The 17,325-nt window shown below is 46.9% G+C and overlaps 1 protein-coding gene across 4 annotated transcripts in view; it reads left to right on the forward strand.

Annotated features, from left to right (window-relative positions):
- Positions 1 to 683: 683 nt before the first annotated feature.
- MGAT1 (alpha-1,3-mannosyl-glycoprotein 2-beta-N-acetylglucosaminyltransferase) overlaps positions 684 to 17,325 on the forward strand; it is a 33,713-nt gene continuing 17,071 nt past the window's right edge. For 2 of the 4 annotated variants that reach the window (XR_007516201.1, XM_049874518.1), the window contains exon 1: positions 10,302 to 10,468. The gene's annotated coding sequence lies outside the window, so the exon portion shown is untranslated. Of the gene's footprint in view, positions 1,972 to 9,388; positions 9,465 to 10,301; positions 10,469 to 17,325 lie in introns of those variants that run through there. The other 2 variants (XM_049874520.1, XM_049874519.1) reach the window with 2 other exon arrangements.

Raw genomic sequence — 17,325 nt, forward strand, 5'->3', positions numbered from 1 at the left:
TTTTTTTCGCGCGGCGAGACCCTCTCACTCTCCGCCATACTCTGCCCGCCCCCTCCTGGGCGCCTGCTACTCTGCCCTCACAGCTTCGTTTTCACCCAGACCCGGCCCTGCCCACACGGCATCTTGAGTCCCGTGAATAGTGACTGTAGAACAACCTCATGTCCTGCAGACACACCTTCCGTTTTCTCGTGGTGGCGGTGGTGACGGGCGGGGGTGTTGGGTAGAAGAATAAGGCGGGATAAGGAGAGGTGGCGGTTGCCCCGGGCTCACTTCCGGACGACGGGCGGAAGTGGCTGCGTTGGACGGTGGAAGGAAAAGGGGAGAGAGAGGGGAGGGACGGGCCGCTGGGGGTCGAGGGGGTGGGGCCTGGGCCAGTGGCGGGGACCCGGCCTGGGGCCCGGAATCTAACCTGGGGCGGGCCGCGGCTCCTAGCCGAGAGGTAGCGGGCGGGATCCAGGTAACGACCCAGCATGGATAGGGCGAGGGTCGTCCGCACGGCAGAGGGGTACGAGTGAAAATCTAGGGAGGGTCGCGGTGTCACCCCTTTCCCCAGTGAACACGGAGCACTGGGTTCCGAGGAGGAGAGTGGGAGGAGTTAAATTCTTGCGGGGGGTGGGGGTTGTGTATGTGCACACCACGCCCCTACAGGAAGGAAGAGGGTGTGTGTGTGTATGTATGTATGTATGTTAAAATAAGTGGAGAGAGGCGACAGGGGTGGGCTCCCGGACAGAGAAATTGGAACACTGTACAGCTACTGCAGGCAGGACCCGGGCCTCAAACATTCCAGGAGAGTGCTTTCAGGAGTGGCCCCTAGAAGGAGTTTGACAGAGTTTGGGAATTAAATCCCTGGCACAGTTTTTGGAAGCAGAGGGGGAGGTGAGGGCTGAAGGAATGGGAGCTAGGAATGAACGTGGAAGGTGCCAGTATCTTGCTACGGAATGGATTTATTTAGTTCAGTTGGAGAGAGCTGGACGATTAAAACACTGCAGATCCTAAGAAGCTTGGAAGATGTAGGGTGATTAGTGTGTGGGTCTACGCACACCGTTAGTGCTTTTGGTTACTTTTCTGTAGTGGAATATATATGATCCTTCTTTATCCTGAGCCATATATTTGTGTGTGTGTGTGTGTGTGTGTGTGTGTATATATGTATCGATACGACTATTTTGGGGTGCAATATGTGGGTGAAACAGGAACTTTATTACCTTGTGGAGTGGTTAGGGAAGGATTTTGTTTTTGTTTTTTAATGCTAGGGCATAGTAAACCAAAAACCAAACCCATTGCCATCGAGTCGATTCCGACCCATGTAGTGATCGTAAAGGACAGAGTAGAACTGGGCACCATAAGGTTTCCAAGGAGTGCCTGGTGGATTCGAACTGCCGACCTTTTGGTTAGCAGCATAGCTCTTAACCCCTATGCCACCAGGGTTTCCAAGGGCATGGTAAAGGAGTCAAATTTAGATAGGGAGGGGGACCTAGAAAGTCTTAGGAATGTATTTGGGTATATACTAGAATGGAGAATGCCATAATGTTTAAATGTTCCACAGGTTAACGCAGAAATCAGCCTCCTGGGCCATGCCAGTTCTCAGGCCTGTTTCTTTTCATGATCCTGAGCAGAAGACAACCGGGCCAGTCCCAACAGTGGATGACTTACCCTCCCTGAGCAAGAGATGGGATAGTACCTGGGATCTGTCCATCACCGGACTTTGGGCTTAATTTGCCGGCTGAATGAAGGGATGTAACAGACCCCTGGGAGGGACACTAAAGTGTACATTGGGGGGGGAGGGGCCTGGACATACCCCTTCCCCCCCAAACTCCTCCCCTTCATGGTCCACTCAGCCGTGGACTTTGGACCAGGATAAAAGGAGAAAAACTGCACTTCCTTTTGTGGATCTGATTCGGGATTCTCAGCTTTGGAAATGGAGTGCTGGATGGGGGTTTGATGATCTCCAGGGGAGCAACTGAGGGAAGAGAGGTAAGGTTCTTGTCTCATTTTCCACTTGGTGTCTTGATGTTCCTGTGCAGGAAGTGTTGCGTGGGTCACAGTTGTGGGACGCTCATTCAACTCAGGGCACCTCCTGATGATGACCATTACCCAGATAAGATAAGCACACAGGAAGCTTCACCTCTGCATCACTCTCTCTGGGTACAGATCTGTTCTAGCCTCTCCTTACCCAGTCAGAGAGGTACCTTGTAAAGAGAACATGAAAAGAATTACAGCTTTTGAAGGGAAGTTGGTTTAGATTACCTTTAAGAGCCTTTGCAACACTGAGATAATAGGATTCCAAGTCACTTCGGGCTAAGAATCTGGAATGGATTACCCGTGCAGAGGCAGGCTGCTGTATTTTGGGGAGCTAACAGAATAGGACTGCTATGTGGGGAGGGTAGGAGATGATCTAGATAACCTCCAAAGTTGTCTCTCCTCCTTCCACTATAAGGGAGTTTAAGCTATGAAACCTGGAAAGAAAGGAGGAACAGAACACAGCTTTGGGAGTCATAGGATATGTGTTCTAGCTCTGACTTTCTTAGTTGCTTTGCAGCTCTAGATACGTTGATTAACCTCTGCTGTGGTCACTTCATCTGAAGTGGGATAACTCACTTTCCCAGGCTGCTTACAAGTTGTTGAAAGGAACAACCTGATGAGGAATTTTGAAAAGTGCCAAGGGCCACAAAACAGTGACATTGATGCTATGTCTCTGTTTGATTGTTACATAGAGAAAAGTTCTGAATTTAGAATTCTGTTCTTTTATTGAACTAGTGTGTTTGTAAAAGCCTTAGATGTCCTTAACTAAAAGCCTGCCTGAATTTCCTGTTGCTGCTATAACAATACCTAGGGTTGTCAAATGGTAGAAAGAGGTGAACTGGTCCTAAGGAGAACTTAAACAAGGGATTCAGCAGATACTGCGTTGGCTTCAGTACTGTTTATGGCTCTCTAGTGATCTTGGTTGGGGTAGCTGTTTAAAGAGGAGTGAAGGGAAGTTTAAGTTATAAGGATCAGAGTCTGGTTAGGAGATGCAGCTTCATTTCTTGGAGTGATCACTGGGCCTTTCCTTCCTGTGTCATGTCCTGCTCTCACCTGCACTTTGTTGTTGTAAGGTGCTGCTGAGTCGATTCTGATTCGTAGTGACCTTGTGTGACAGAGTAGAACTGCTCCGTAGGGTTTTTTTGGGTGTAATCTGTACGGAAACAGAGCTGTACTTTAAGATGATGGTTTTTTCAGACTGACATCTTTTTTCGTTGTTGTGTGCCGTCTAGTCCGTTCCAACTCACAGCTACTCTATAGAACAGAGTAGAACTGCCCCATAGGGTTTCCTAGGCTGTAATCTTCTGGGAGCAGGCCGTCAGGTCTTTTCACAGCTCTTAGCCCTTTATATTTTCACAGGCTGTGTTCCTCATGTAAAGCAGACCTGTTCATAGTTATCTTCTCACCTCTTGCTTACTCCTTCCTTGAATTTCACATTACCTGTGTCAGAATGCCTGTTTTTCTCAGTGACAACAAACATAGCAGAAAGGAGAGTTGGAACATAGTATTGGGAGTTTAGAGATGCAGAGGGGTATGGTGGCTTTGGCGAGGGGCAGGAGGCTTGACTTCTAGCATCTCTCCACCTCTTACCATCAGACTAACACCTAAGCTTCATGTTCACTGGAGTTGACAACAAGGACTAAGGTCGTCTGCAAGCCAAAAGTCCTGTATTTATAACTTAATCCACCTCCCCTCTCCTGGCCTTTCTTCCTTGCTACAGGGGTCTTTGACTCCCCTCAGTGGCCTGAAGACTGGTCAGGCAGGCATGGGTGGAATCACTGGTCTTGAACTTCTCTGTCTCTGGTGCTAATGGCGTGGGGAGCCCCTATGAGGCCAGGCTGCTACTTTAGAGGGTCCGATTTTCAGGGCGGGGATGTCACCATCTCCAGCTTTGCCCAGCCATTTCCTGGTGCCAGTCTTTGCTTAGAATGAGGGTTGTATAGTTCCAGGTTGCCTCCTCAGCCATCGCTGGGATCCTACACTGTGTTAGAAGGCTTTCCTCATTCTGCGTAGCTTGGAATATACTGTCCTGCGAGTGCCTGTAAGTACTTCGAAGTGCTGGAAGTACCAAGGAGTCCTGTTGTAGTTGGATAGTGCTTATATTATGTAAAGCGTCCAGTCTGTTGTGCCAGTTTTCCCTCACTGTGTTGTTGTGAGGAAGACAGTGCAGATATTATTTCCCCAGTTTGGTATATGACGGAAAGCTACAGGAGGGGCTTGCCTAAGAGTGTGGAGTGGCAGATGCTGTAATCGCCTGCCCAGTGCTGTGCTGCTTCTGCAGCATCTGAGCTGACAAGGGGGATCTGGATTCTGCTGCAAACCCCCAGGCAGAGGAACTCATTGCCATGTTAGAAAGCCTCTCTGGTAAGACGTTTCTTCCTTATCGTGAGCCAGAATTCATCTCCCTGTAACTTCCACCAAAAGCCTTAGTTGAATCCTCTGCTTGACTCTTCCACGAGACTCAACTCTCAGGATAGCTATTGGCCCTTCTCAGAGGCTTAAGGACACCAGGGCGCTTCCCTCTGGACCCTGGCCAGACAGGGCAGTCACTGGATGTCAAGCCATTTAGGACCAGTGATAGATTTAACCAAAAGTTCTATGAGTGTTTCAACTGAATTTATTTATTTATACACTTCTTTGCTATGAGTTGGAGCCGTGGTGGTGCTGTGGTTGAGAGCTGTGGCTACTAACCAAAATGTCAGCATTTTGAATCTGCCAGCCGCTCCTTGGAAACCCTGTGGGGCAGTTCTGCTCTGTCCTACAGGGTCTTTATGATTTGGAACTGACTCAGTGACAACGGGTTTGGTTTTTTTTTTCTTCCAGGAGGAATTGTAGATTACTAACCAAGTTACATTTTACAGACATTGCTCAGTGATTATTGTGTTAATCTCTTCTCTTTTCTTTGACCTTGATGAGCTGAGTTTTTGAGTCTGTACAGAGTGTAAGGGACCTTGGGGGGAAGGGAGGGGGAAAACAGAACACTGATGTAAAACTTTGCTTTTTTTTTCTATTGTTGATTTCAAGACAACATCTTAAAGCATGAGTCTTTTCCAAATTGTAAAAATATTCATGGTATCTTGGGCATGGTTTATGGAAGAGAAATTTTCTGGAACAATTTTCACTTCCTTCTTTTTAGTTCTCTTTTGAGTGGTAGTAGGGGTGGGCAGGATAGAGTGTTGCTCCTTCTAATTCTGTCTTATCCTGTGACCTGATTCTCCCATTTCTTCCAGTTTCACATAATCTAATCCCAGTCTCATCCCCAGAATCCAGGCATCTCATACCATGTTTCTGCTTTTCTTCCCCTATCATCCTTTCCACTGAAACCTCCTTTACCAGAACCCTGGAGTTATTTTTCCAGGTCAGTCTAGCACTCATTACCCTGACTTCTTGCCTCTCATACCAGATACTTTCTCTTGCTTCTACCTAAGAATTTAGCCCATATTCATTCTCTAAACTGGCCCTTTCTTCTTGGGACAGTCTTCTTGGAAGTCAGGGAATTTCTACTCTTAGATCTTCCTGTTAGTCTTGGAACTTAGAGTCCTCTAAAATTAACAAAGAACTGTAGAGATGGGATGTGAGTTATGATGCACAAATAGTTCCTTGTTCTGTTTGCCATTGAACTGCCTTAAATGGAGAAGGATAATTGTTAGAGGTGGGAATCTCATCTCCTCATGGGGTGGTTGGACTCACCCACCTTTCAGCACCCCACTATGCCCTTCCTCCTGGAGGGTGATTTTAGCTCTAGATACCTTGGGTCTACAAACCATTGTTTCCTAACTGTTTACACTTTTAGGAAATGTTACCATTTTCCCTCTTGCCTTGACACTGAGTGTAAGGATGCAAGGCCCCCAAGCTCCTGAACTCCCTTCATAAAGAAAGCATAGAGAGAGGGCAGAGGTGCAGAGACACTGGCTGCTGGCTGGCACATGTGTGTGGGCTCCAGTCTCTCATCACAGTCCATGCAATCAGCTAAGCTGGAGACTTCATGTAAAAATGATGTGGGGTGGGGTCAGCATCTCCTCTCTCCACCGTCTTTACCAACTGAGACACCAGCTGTCCCTCCCACAGCACTCTACTAGGTTCGATAATTCATTGCAATGGCCACAAAAAACTCACAGTCAATACTCACAAGTATGGGTTTATTAGGGAAGTAACAGTTACAATTCAGGTTCAAGAACATTCACGATATGGTTCTTCCATCAGGACAGCCTCTTCCCAGCCGTCCTCACAGGCCCTTTCCCCAGCCTTGGCCTGTGTTCCAAAGCACTTAGTCTTCTCTCTCTGTGGACCAGGAAGCCTACCATGCTGTCTCCTGCTTCTGGGTCTCTGCTCCTGGCTCTTGATGTCTTCAGTGTTAAAGCTCTCCCTCTTTGTCTTCTGGGTCCAGGAGCTTCTCAGTGCAGGCGATCAAAGGTCCATAAGCAAAGTCCAGTCCAAAGCAAGCCAACAAATTTCAGCAATCTGCATCAGCTCACGGTGTCAAACAACTTTCTCTTCATTAGGCTGGGTTCTCGTCAGCTCATCCCTAGCCATCCAAGCTAGGTCACAATGGGTAGCAGTAGTCTTAGGTTCGAGAGCGCATACGTACCTCCTGGCACTTCAGACAACTCCTTCACACTCTCTCATCCCTAGCCACCTTGTGCTAGATAAAGCTTGTTCCACCTGTAAATTTACTTCCGACCAGCCAGCCCTTCCTCACTCCCTCGTCCCTAGCCCCCGTGAGCTAGGTCAGAGGGTGCCAGTGGAACATGTCCCAACTCAATCGGTCTCTTCATTGCTGTACTTCCCCCACTTCCACTCATTGAGTGGACCCAGGTGGTCACCACAAGTGACCAGACCAAGCTGTCTACTTGCAGGCTCCTTTAACTCTCAGTCCTGAAAGGAGGCCTTCTAATGGGTACTGACTTTTCCTGTATCAATGCATCCAGCAGCAGACTGTTTGCTCAAAATTGAAAAAGCAAAATAGTCACTTTTTTTGTGTGTGCATATGTCCTTCCTGCAATGCAAATCTGGGTGGGGCTCAGGTTTTTGACCCAAGCCCCCACACTATACATAGAGCTACTGCATTCAAACAGCCTGTGTTTCCCTCGGGCAAATCCTAGTTCCCCTTTTAGCATATCCAATCAAGTATTAGCTAACATGCTTTCTGTAATCTATTCATTTCTACCATACATTTAGGTCTGCTTTACGACACTATGTAGGAGAAACATCCAATATCCATAGTACGTTCAGTTAAACACATAATCTTAAACGCATAACCCTTCTTAAAACATTCCAGTTGCATCTTCTCCACCCCTTGACTACCTTTTCATTCATACAGATGTCCTCTAGCCTCTGGCTGGGTGGAACCAGTAGGCCCTGGCCCCCTATCAATCATCCTGCTTATTTGGCCTGGCTTTGGCCACAGGCCTCTCCAGATGCAACATAAGGTTCCTTTCCGCCATTACAGGTAACAACAACTAAAGTAACCATTTAAGAATCAAAATTTTGACTTCCCAAGCCCATGTTTATTCATTCTCTTACAAAGTTCCATGCTTCTGTGAGTCTGGAGGCACAGCAAAGAATCCCGCTCCTTACACCAACTGTAATAATGACGTGGGGTCGTTGTGTCACCTCCTAACTTTACAAGGGGGAAGGAGAATCGCGAACAACAGCCTGAGGCTAATTTGTATGAGGTGAAGGTCAGACATGCCTTCTTCCTCTACCATCTTTACCACTTAACACCAGCTGTCCCTCCCACGGCACTTTCTACTGGGTTTGATAATTCATTGCAGTGGCCACACAAAACTCACAGTCAGTACTCACGATTATGGGTTTATTAGGGAAGTAACAGTTACAGTTCAGGCTCAGGAACATTCAGGATACAGTTCTTCCATCAAGACAGCCTCTTCCCAGCTGTGCTCACAGGCACACCTCTTCTTGGCCCTTAGCCTCTGCCCAAGGCACTCAGCTTTCTCTCTCCGTGGGCTGGGAATCCCACCACGCCGTCTCCTGTTGCTGGTCTCTGCTACCAGGTCTCGCTCTCTTCAGTGTTACATCTCTCTCTCTCTGTCTCCTGCATCCAGGAGCTTCTCAGCGCAGGGATTCTGGGTCCAAATGATGAGCACTCTGCTCCAGGCTCTTCTTCCTTGGTGGTGGGGTTGCTCATTTCAAGCGCAGCTGGATGGCAAAATCAACCAGTCCCTTCGATGGGCTATAAATACCCTGTCTGCACAGTCCTGCTCAGTCACCTGGGTGGGAGTTACAAGACCATGGCTAGACAGGTCACACAAAAGCGTTCCATCACACTGTAGTTGGAAACACACACATACACACGTGTGCATACACACGTGTGTGCACACACAGTCCAGCTCCACTGATGTGTCAGCCCAGACTTCTCTTTTACTCTACTCCTCCAGTGCTGGGCTCCAGTGATGTCTCTTCAAAGACTTCCCTTTTGTCCCACTGTGCACCTGTTGTGCTGGACACACAGCACCATCTCAGAGGGCACTTGTGCTGAGGCATCCATGAGGGGAGGGAATGAGCACCAGCTTTGGAGTTAGGGATGCCTGGATTTAAAACCTGGCAATGCCCCGCACTAGGTCTTGAGGCCCTCAGCAAGGTGTCAGACCCCACATCTATTGAATGGGGATGATAAAGCACTCTGCAGAGCTGCTGGGAACCTTAAAGGAGAGACTGTAGGAGAGGGTCTGGCATGTAGAGGCCTTACTCCCCAGCCATTCTGTTTTAGCGCCTCACTTTCATGCAGTTTCCTTTACAGCATGCCCCACGTTTTGTTTCTCTAGAACCCAGCACAGTTTCTGGTTTCATGCAGAAACAAGTGAGTGAGCAGAGTCAGTAACTACACAATGCAGAGTTCTGGGCTGCTCTGGTGCTCTGGAACATGGGGTGGGATGTGGATGGAGGAGAGTGTGTACTGATCACATGACAAGGCTGGCCCTAGACTCAGTCTTCCTCAAGAAAGTCACTTGCACAGAGCAGACAATAGTTTCTCAGCTCCCCACCCTCACTTCTTAGGTCAGATAGTGAGAGAGGTGGGTGGTGGGTGATGGAGAGCTGAGGCTTCTGCATAGAGTCAGGTAGGAGGGCTGGTGACACAGAGATGAGTAGGCTGAGTGGAGATTAGCAGGCACCTCTGTGAGTCCCAGAATGGCTTACCTTCTGGCATCTGGCCTGCACTGAGTGGCCTGCTGCAGAAGCCAGGGCTTGGGCCTCAGACCTGGGTGCCTAGGAAAACCCTTTCTGGTGCTGCCTCCCAGCACTCTCCCCACCCACAGTCAGGGCCTTCAGCCCCTGGTCTTATGTGTCTTTCTACTCCCCTTTCAGACTTTGCTCATGGTTCAGGTCACAAACGTTTTATCTGTTGCAGAGATTTTCGTCCCTTGATCTGCCTGGGTCCTGAATCTGACCTCCCTCTCCTCCTCCAGCCAGACCTCCTACTTCAGGTATCTTAACTCTCTTGGCATCTAAAATACCTAACATCGAGTATTAACGGATGCTTCACTCTCCTCCCACCCCCTCCCACAGGGCTACCAGAAAAACCTGTGCCTGATTCCTTCCCTGCTTGGGTATGGTTGTTCTACCTTGGGGGCAGGCCTGTCTCCTCTCTCTGCACTTTTACTCAGACCTAACAGCTCTCATTCCCCAACCCTAGAAGAAAAAAAAAAATTAAAAGAAAAAAGAAACAACAGCTGGCCTTTGTCTGGTTTGGCAGCAGGTGTTTCCTCCCTGGTTTCCCTTTTGGCACCCGGGTTCCTGTTCTCACATCCCTGTGCCATGTGCCCCACTTTGCCCTCAACTACCCAGCCTCCTGCTGGCGGCCTGGGGTGGGGTGGCTGGTCCCCAGAGCCTTGGCCTTGGCTGTGGTGAATGCCTAACCCAGGCTGCCCGGCTAGTAGGTAGGCGCCCCTGGCCACCCCATTAGGCTCTGGGCACCTGGGCTGGGGAGGGGAGACACCGGGAGAGGTCTGGACTGGAGGTGTTCAGGGTGTAAGTCGAGGGAGGGTAAGGACACTTAGAGTTGCCACTGGAGCAGGGATGGGACCAAAGGTAATAGCGGCCTCCATAGGAGCCTCCCGAACTTGGGGCCTCCGGGAAACTTGGGTCGTTTAGGAGGCAGGTGGTTGAGAAGAGTCGGGGAGAGAAGAGGCCGGGAACGTGCCTAGCGTGGCGTGGCCGGGAGCGGACGCCGGAGCCTGAAGCCGGGGGCCTTAAAGGGCAGGCAGGGCGCAGAGAGGCCGACCCCGCCCCTCGGCCCGCCCTCGCCCCTCCCCGGGGAAGGGCCACGTTGCCCGCCCGACAGTCCGGCCCCGCCGCCGCGCAGGAAGGGCCGGCCAGCCGGAAGGCGCCGGCATCGCACGAGCGCCTGGAGTCCGCTGGGCACCGGGCAACTTCCCCCGCGCCCCTGCGGGCGGGCAAAGTTCGGGACCAGGGAAGTTGGGAGGATATGGTGAGTAGACTCCGGGAGCGCCCGAGTTGGACAGTTCAGGGACTTGTCCTCTGGAGGGAGGCCCCGCGAACGCGGAGAGGGTGCTACGAACTCCTTGAGTTTGGGGTTGCGAAGCTGCCACTTTCCGAGCCCCTCGTGTCCCTAGAAAACCCTGGTGCCGGTGAGCCCTAGCAAGAGGGGTTTGGCCCGGGCCGTCCGGCGCCCTGGCTGCGCGTCATCTCCCCTTGGGGAAGTCGGAACTCGCGTTTTGCTTTTGGAATCTCGGCCGCCAGCTGTTGGAAGGAGGGCGGGCTTCGCGGGGTGGGGAGGCAGTTGTGAAACTCGGCCGCAGGGCATATGTGGGTGTGGGCCAGGGGAGGTGATGGGATCGCTGGGGAGGGTTTGGGGAGCTGGGATTCCCCCAAGTTCCTTTTCTCTACAGCTGTAAGGAGAAATTAACTATGGGGGAAATTGGCTAAACGTTGAAATATGCAAATTGACAAGAAAACTTTTCGTACCTGTTTGCTAACATGTGTGGAATTGGGAGCTCTTGAGACATCCTGAGACGTGCAGGCTCCCATCTTAGAAACTGTCAAGCGTATGGACCCTGACCCCTATCTCCACGGAGAACTGAAACAGGGTGAGGCAACACCTTGGTTAACCCTTGCCTCAGTGATGTGTTCACAGTCTTTGCTTTAGAACATCTGACTGGGCTTTATTTTCTGTCGTTTGTAATATTTTCAGACCATATATCCTTTGGTCATTATGGGTCAGAATCGACTCTACAGCAACGGGTTTGGTTTGGTTTTTTGGATCTTTTGCTCTTAGTTGCTCATTTTCCAGGATATGCCTACCATCTTGAATCATTGCTTTGGGATCCTTCCCGTTGCAGGAGCCCACAGCGCTCGCCTGGATCGCTGTTTTTCTGTCTTATTATTTTTCTGTAGGTTAGAAAGCATTGCAAGATGTCTGACCTCAGTGGGGCATATGTGACAGGTTATACTCATTTCCTGTCTGGGGTGTTGGGGAAATTGTCACTATCCTCCTCATCATTGGAAACTGAAGTACCTTGGAGATTAGGAACCCTGGTGGTGCAGTGGTTAAGAGCTCTGCTGCTAACTGACAGTGGTGGAACCCACCAGCTGTGGAGAAAAGACCTGGTGATCTGTTCCCATAAAAATTTCCTACTAGGAAATCTGTGAGGCAGTTCTACTCTATAGGGTTGCAATGAATTGGGATCGACTACACAACAGCAACAACAACAACCTTGTAGATGATCCAAATCAGCCCTATTACAAAATAGGGAATTGAGGCACAAGTGGGTCAAGTACCTTGCCTAAGGTCGCTTGGCTTGCTAGTGCTACGTCGCCTGAATCCCCGGTCTTCATTCTTTTTGCTGCATCAGCACTATACTTTCTCTTAGCCTTTTCTTTTCCAGGGTGAATAACCTGCATTCCTTTTCTGCTAGCTCTTATTCTCTAAGCCCTTGAATTATTTAGTGTACCCCCTGACTCCGTTTCAGTTCTTCCATCCTTCTGAAATTATGGAGCCTGGTGCATGATACAGGAGCCTGTCTACCAGAGGTCTAATAAATGAGTGAATAAGAAAGTAATTCATTTAAGTCTCCATTATCTGACATATTCTGTACTTTCCGGATTTTTTTTTGGTGGTGCTTTTTAACATACTAAGCAAGATGTGGGTAGAAGGGAAAGTCTATCAACATTCCTACCACTTAATTTTAAAGCTAAATATGGCTTCTCCATTATTCTTGCCAATTGGAAATTGACTATCTGGTGTTCACTTGATATTTAAGAATCATTTTTGCCAGAGACAGGGCACTGGCTGGAAAATACCATGGAATCAGAGTATTAGAAAGGGACCTCACAGCTCCTAGGCAGTCCTTCAAATGAAGAAACCGAGACCCGTAGAGATTGGTGGGACCTGCCCAAAGACCCCTGAGTTTGGCTGAAGTTTTTATGTACTGAAAAGGCTTACTCCTTATCTCCCACTACAATGCAGACATCTTTGTACTTAGTGATACGGAGCAGCCGTGTCACTTTCCTAAGTGAATTGTGGAATTGCTAGCAATTCAAAGCCAGTTTTGGTCTGTCTTGCAGGCAAATCTCATAAATAACAGCGCATCAATCAGGGAGGGACTCAAGGCAGGATTAAGGACTGTTCTATTTTAGAAAAGGAAGGTGTGGCAGGTTGTATTTTTCCCCAAATGGTGACATCCATAAGTAATCCCTCCCACATGTTCTTAGAATTTGACTTTGTCCTCCTCCTGTCTAGTGGTGGGCTTTAGAAAGTGGTCAGGGACTCATGATTCCCCCATGAATGAGTAAGGCAGAAGTGATCCAAAGCTGGATCATAAAAAAAATAACAGCTTCACTTGGCTTGCTCTCTTTCTTAGGACAGGAACCTTTGGAACCTAGCTTACATGTTAAGAAGAAGCCCAGACCACATGGAGAGGCCACATGTAGGTGTTCAAGATATCACCTCCTGATAGTGTCAGCCAACAGCCAATATCAACATGTGAGAGAATGAGCCTTTATGTGCTCCCAGGCCTGCGGTGTGGTCTGCGAGTTCTGTGTGGCCATTGCAATGAATTATCAAACACAGCAGAGAAAGAGAGAGTGCTGCGGGAGGGAGGGCTGGTGTCAGAATTGGTAAAAAGATTAGAGTGTGAAGGTATGTCTGACTTCTACCTCAGCTTTGGGCTGCTGTTGATGTTGATTCTCCCTCCTCCTGCTGAAGGTCTGATGCCACCATTTTTGCACAAGGTCATGTATATTCTGTTTTACTCATTTATTGTTTCGTGACAAATCACCCCAAAACTTAGCAGCTTTAAACAACATGATCGTTTTATTAATACTACTTAATAATAGCTTAGGTAATTCTTGCTTGTGGTCTTTTGCGTGGCTGTAGTTGGTTGGTGACCGGGATGGGATCATCTGGAAGTCTTCCTAACTGGGACCTTAGGTAGAATAGTCAGCTGCAGTACCTATAGGTGTCCTGTCCATGTGGCCCAGGCTCCCTTTTAACAGGAATGGCACCCATCTGGGAATTGGAGGGTATCTCAGATTTTTTCAAATAATGGGGTTTGGAGGAGTGTGGAAGATTGGTGGGACATGCCTTTTTCTTGTTGGATGTCTGTCCTGGTCCTTTCCCAGAGCCTGTCATAGAGCCTGTACATGATACTTGACATTGAGTGAACAGGCAGTTCAGGATAAATGGATTGTCCTGGGTTCCCTCTTAATGATGTGCCCAACTGGGGTCGTATTGATGGATGAGGCTATTCGTAGCTGTGGGCTGTGTTACTATATTTGACCTTTTTTTAAGTTTTTTATTTCGAAATAATTTCAAACTTTAACAGAAAAGTTGCAAGAGTAAAAACGGTATAAAGACACCTAAATTCCTTTTATTCAGATTCATCTATTGTTAACATTTGGTTCCATTTACTCTCTATATGTATATCCATGATATTTTTCTCCTGAACCAATTGAGAATAAGTTGCATCTGTCATGGCCCTCTACCCCTAATATTTCCTAAATACTTCGGTGTGTATTACTTTGGGTTGGATATTACTTAAGAGTTCTTGTAAAGAACCACAGTAGTTATCAGCTAACACCAATGCAGTACTTTAATCTGTTTATATTCCAATTTTATCATTTGACCCAAAAGTGTCTTTTTCTTTTGATAGCTTTATTGAGGTATAATTGACATAGGGTAAATGGTATGTGTTTAAAATGTGCATTTGGTAAGTTATGACATAGGTATGCACTTGTGAAACCATCGGTAAACATATCCATCAGTCAGACACATGCATCGCCACCAAAAGTTTGCTACTGCCTAGATGAAACCTCCTCCTCCTCTCTGCCCCCACACCCCCATCCCTAGGCAACCACTGGTCTGCTTTTTGTCACCGTAGATTAGTTTGCATTTTCTAGAGTTTTATATAAATGGGATCATACTCTATGTGCTTTCTGGTCTGGCTTTTTTCATTCCACATAATTATTTTGAGATTCATCCATGTGTTAAGTGTATTATAGTTTATTTGTTTTTATTGTTGAATAGTATTCCATTTGTAAAAATGATATGAGGGCAGTGTCTGACCTCCTCTAACTTCACAAGGAGGAAGGAGAATCAAGATCAACAGCCTAAGGCTGATTCCTATGAGGAGGGGATCAGGCCTGCTTCCTCTCTCTGCCATTTTTACCAAATCTGACATCAATTGTCTCTCCCACAGTATTCTTTGCTGGGTTTGATAATTCAGTGCAGTGGTCACACAGAACTCACAGACAATACTCAGTTACGGGGTTTATTAGGGAAGTAACAGGTTACAATTCAGGTTCAGAAGCACCCAGGATACAGTTCCTCCATCAGGACAGCCTCTTTGCAGCTGTGCTCACAGGCACACGCCTCTTCTTGGCCCTTGGCCTCTGCCCAAAGGCACTCACCTTTCTCTCTGGGCCAGGAAGCCCACCACACTGTCTCCTGCTGCTGGGTCTCTGCTGCCCAGTCTTTCCTGCCACTGCTTCTCACCGTCTTCAGGGTTACAGCTTGTTTTCTATCTCCTGGGTCCAGGAGCTTCTCAGCGCAGGGATCCCAGGTCCAGAAGACACGCTGGCCCTTCTTTCTTGATAGCGGTGGTATCTTCCCTTTCCCACCTCTGGGGTGGTTCATTTCAAACTCGACGGGTTGGCAAAACTGAGCAGTCGCTTTGGTGGGCCACAATCACGCTATCACACAATCCCACCAAATCACTTGGGTGGGAGTTACAAACCATGGCTAGAAAGGGTACTCAAAAGTGAGCCAGCACACTGCACCATTCTATGGGTAAACCACAGTTTAATTATTCATTGACCTGTTGATGGACCTTTAAGGTTGTTTCCAGTTTTTGATGATTATGAATAAAGTTGCTACAAACATTCCCATAAAGGTCTTTATATGGACACATTTTTATTTCTCTTGGGTATATACTTAGGAATGGGCTCGCTGGGTCATGTAGTAACTCTGTGTGTAGCATTTTGACAATCTGCCAAACTGTTATAAAGACATTAGGTACTTCACGTCATACACAAAAATAAACAATATGAATCAGACCCAAATGCAAAACTAAAACTATAGAGCTTATAGGAGAAAACAGGGAAAAAAATCTTTGTGATCTTGAGTTAGGCAAAGATTTTTTAGATACAGTACCGAAAGCATGATCCATAAAAGAAAAAAAAAAGAACCTGATAGTTGAATATCGTCAAAATTAAGAACTTCTGCTCTTTAATAGACACTGTTAAGAGAGTGGAAGGACAGGTTTTTGAATTTTGCCAGTCTGATGAGTGAGAAATGGTATCTTCCTATAATTTTAATTTGTGTTTCTTATTATGAGTGAAGTTGAACAGCCCTTCCTATGTCTTCAGGGCCATTTTTTGTGAGTTGCTTTCATGTGAGTTACTGTTCTTTTGCCGGTTTTCGTATAGAATTTTTGACCTTTTTCTCCCTCGGTTTTAAAATGCTCCTTTTCTGTTAGGATATAAGCTCTTTATTTGTGATGCATGTTGCAAATATTCTCTCCCAGATTGTCATTTGTCTTAGTTTATGGTATTTTTAGCCATACAAAAGTGTTTCATTTTTAAGGAGTGAAATTTATCAATCTTTTATTGCATCTGGATTTTGAGTTGTAGTTAGAAAACCTTTCTCTACACCCAGATAACAGAGGAATGTATTCATGTTTTCTTCTAGCACTTGTAATTGTTGGGTTTTTGATATTTACATCTCAGATCTATGTAGAGTTAATCTTGTGTACTAAACTTGTTGCCATCAAGTCAATTCTGACTCATAGCAGCCCTATAGGACACAGTGAAACTGCCCTTAGGGTTTCCAAGGAGCAGCTGGTGGATTCAAACTGCCAACCCGTTTTGGGGGGGTTGGGGGGTGGCGGGGGAATAATTAGTTTCATGAAAAGAGCTGCCGACCTTTTGGTTAGCAGCCGAGCTCATTACATTACCACTGCGCTGCCAGAGCCCCATTTCCTTGTATACATATCTTGTTTTATCTTTTTTGACGTGGTTTTCTAGTGTCAGTATGAGTCGGAATCGACTCCATGGCACACGACAACAACAATGTTTTGTAACACTATTAGTAAGACCATATCTGCCCCAATAATTTTCAATACCATTTTTATCATTACTAGATTTCTATGTGTAGTTGGATCTGTTTCTGGACTTTTACCTTTATTCCATTGGATTGTCTATTTCTGTACATCGGAGGCTGATTGGTGGCAGCTAACAGTAACAATCACCACCACACAGTTTTCTCTTTTTTAAAAAAATTTTATTTATCGTCCTTTAGGTGAAAGTTTTATAAATCAAGTCAGTCTCTCTAATACAAAAACTTACACACACCTTGTTGTGTACTCCTAGCTGCCCTCCCCTAATGAGACAGCACCTTCCTCCTCTCCACCCTGTATTCCCTGTGTCCATTCAGCCAGCTCCTGTCCTCCTCTGCCTTCTCACACCACATGGTTTTTTTTTTAATTATAGAGACTGTGTAGTATGCAGTGCTTTAATATCTGGTACTACTCTCCCTTCATAACTCATTGTCATTATATTCCTAGATATTCTTGCATGTTTAGTTTTTCATATGTACTTTAATGTCAATTTGTCCAGCTCCTTAAAAAAAGTATTTTTACTGGGATTGCATCTGACATCTTGACAATGTTGAGATGTCCTAACTGAGAACAAGGGATGATCAAGTCTTTTGCAACTTTCAGGAATTACAGTTTTCTTCGTAAAAGATTTGAACATTTCTTGTTAAGTTTATTACTAAGTGTTTTATCATTTTTATGGCCACTGTAAATGGGGTTTTCTTATCCATTGTTT

This window comes from Elephas maximus, chromosome 2 (assembly GCF_024166365.1).
Source record: "Elephas maximus indicus isolate mEleMax1 chromosome 2, mEleMax1 primary haplotype, whole genome shotgun sequence".
NCBI classification, from domain to species: domain Eukaryota; kingdom Metazoa; phylum Chordata; class Mammalia; order Proboscidea; family Elephantidae; genus Elephas; species Elephas maximus.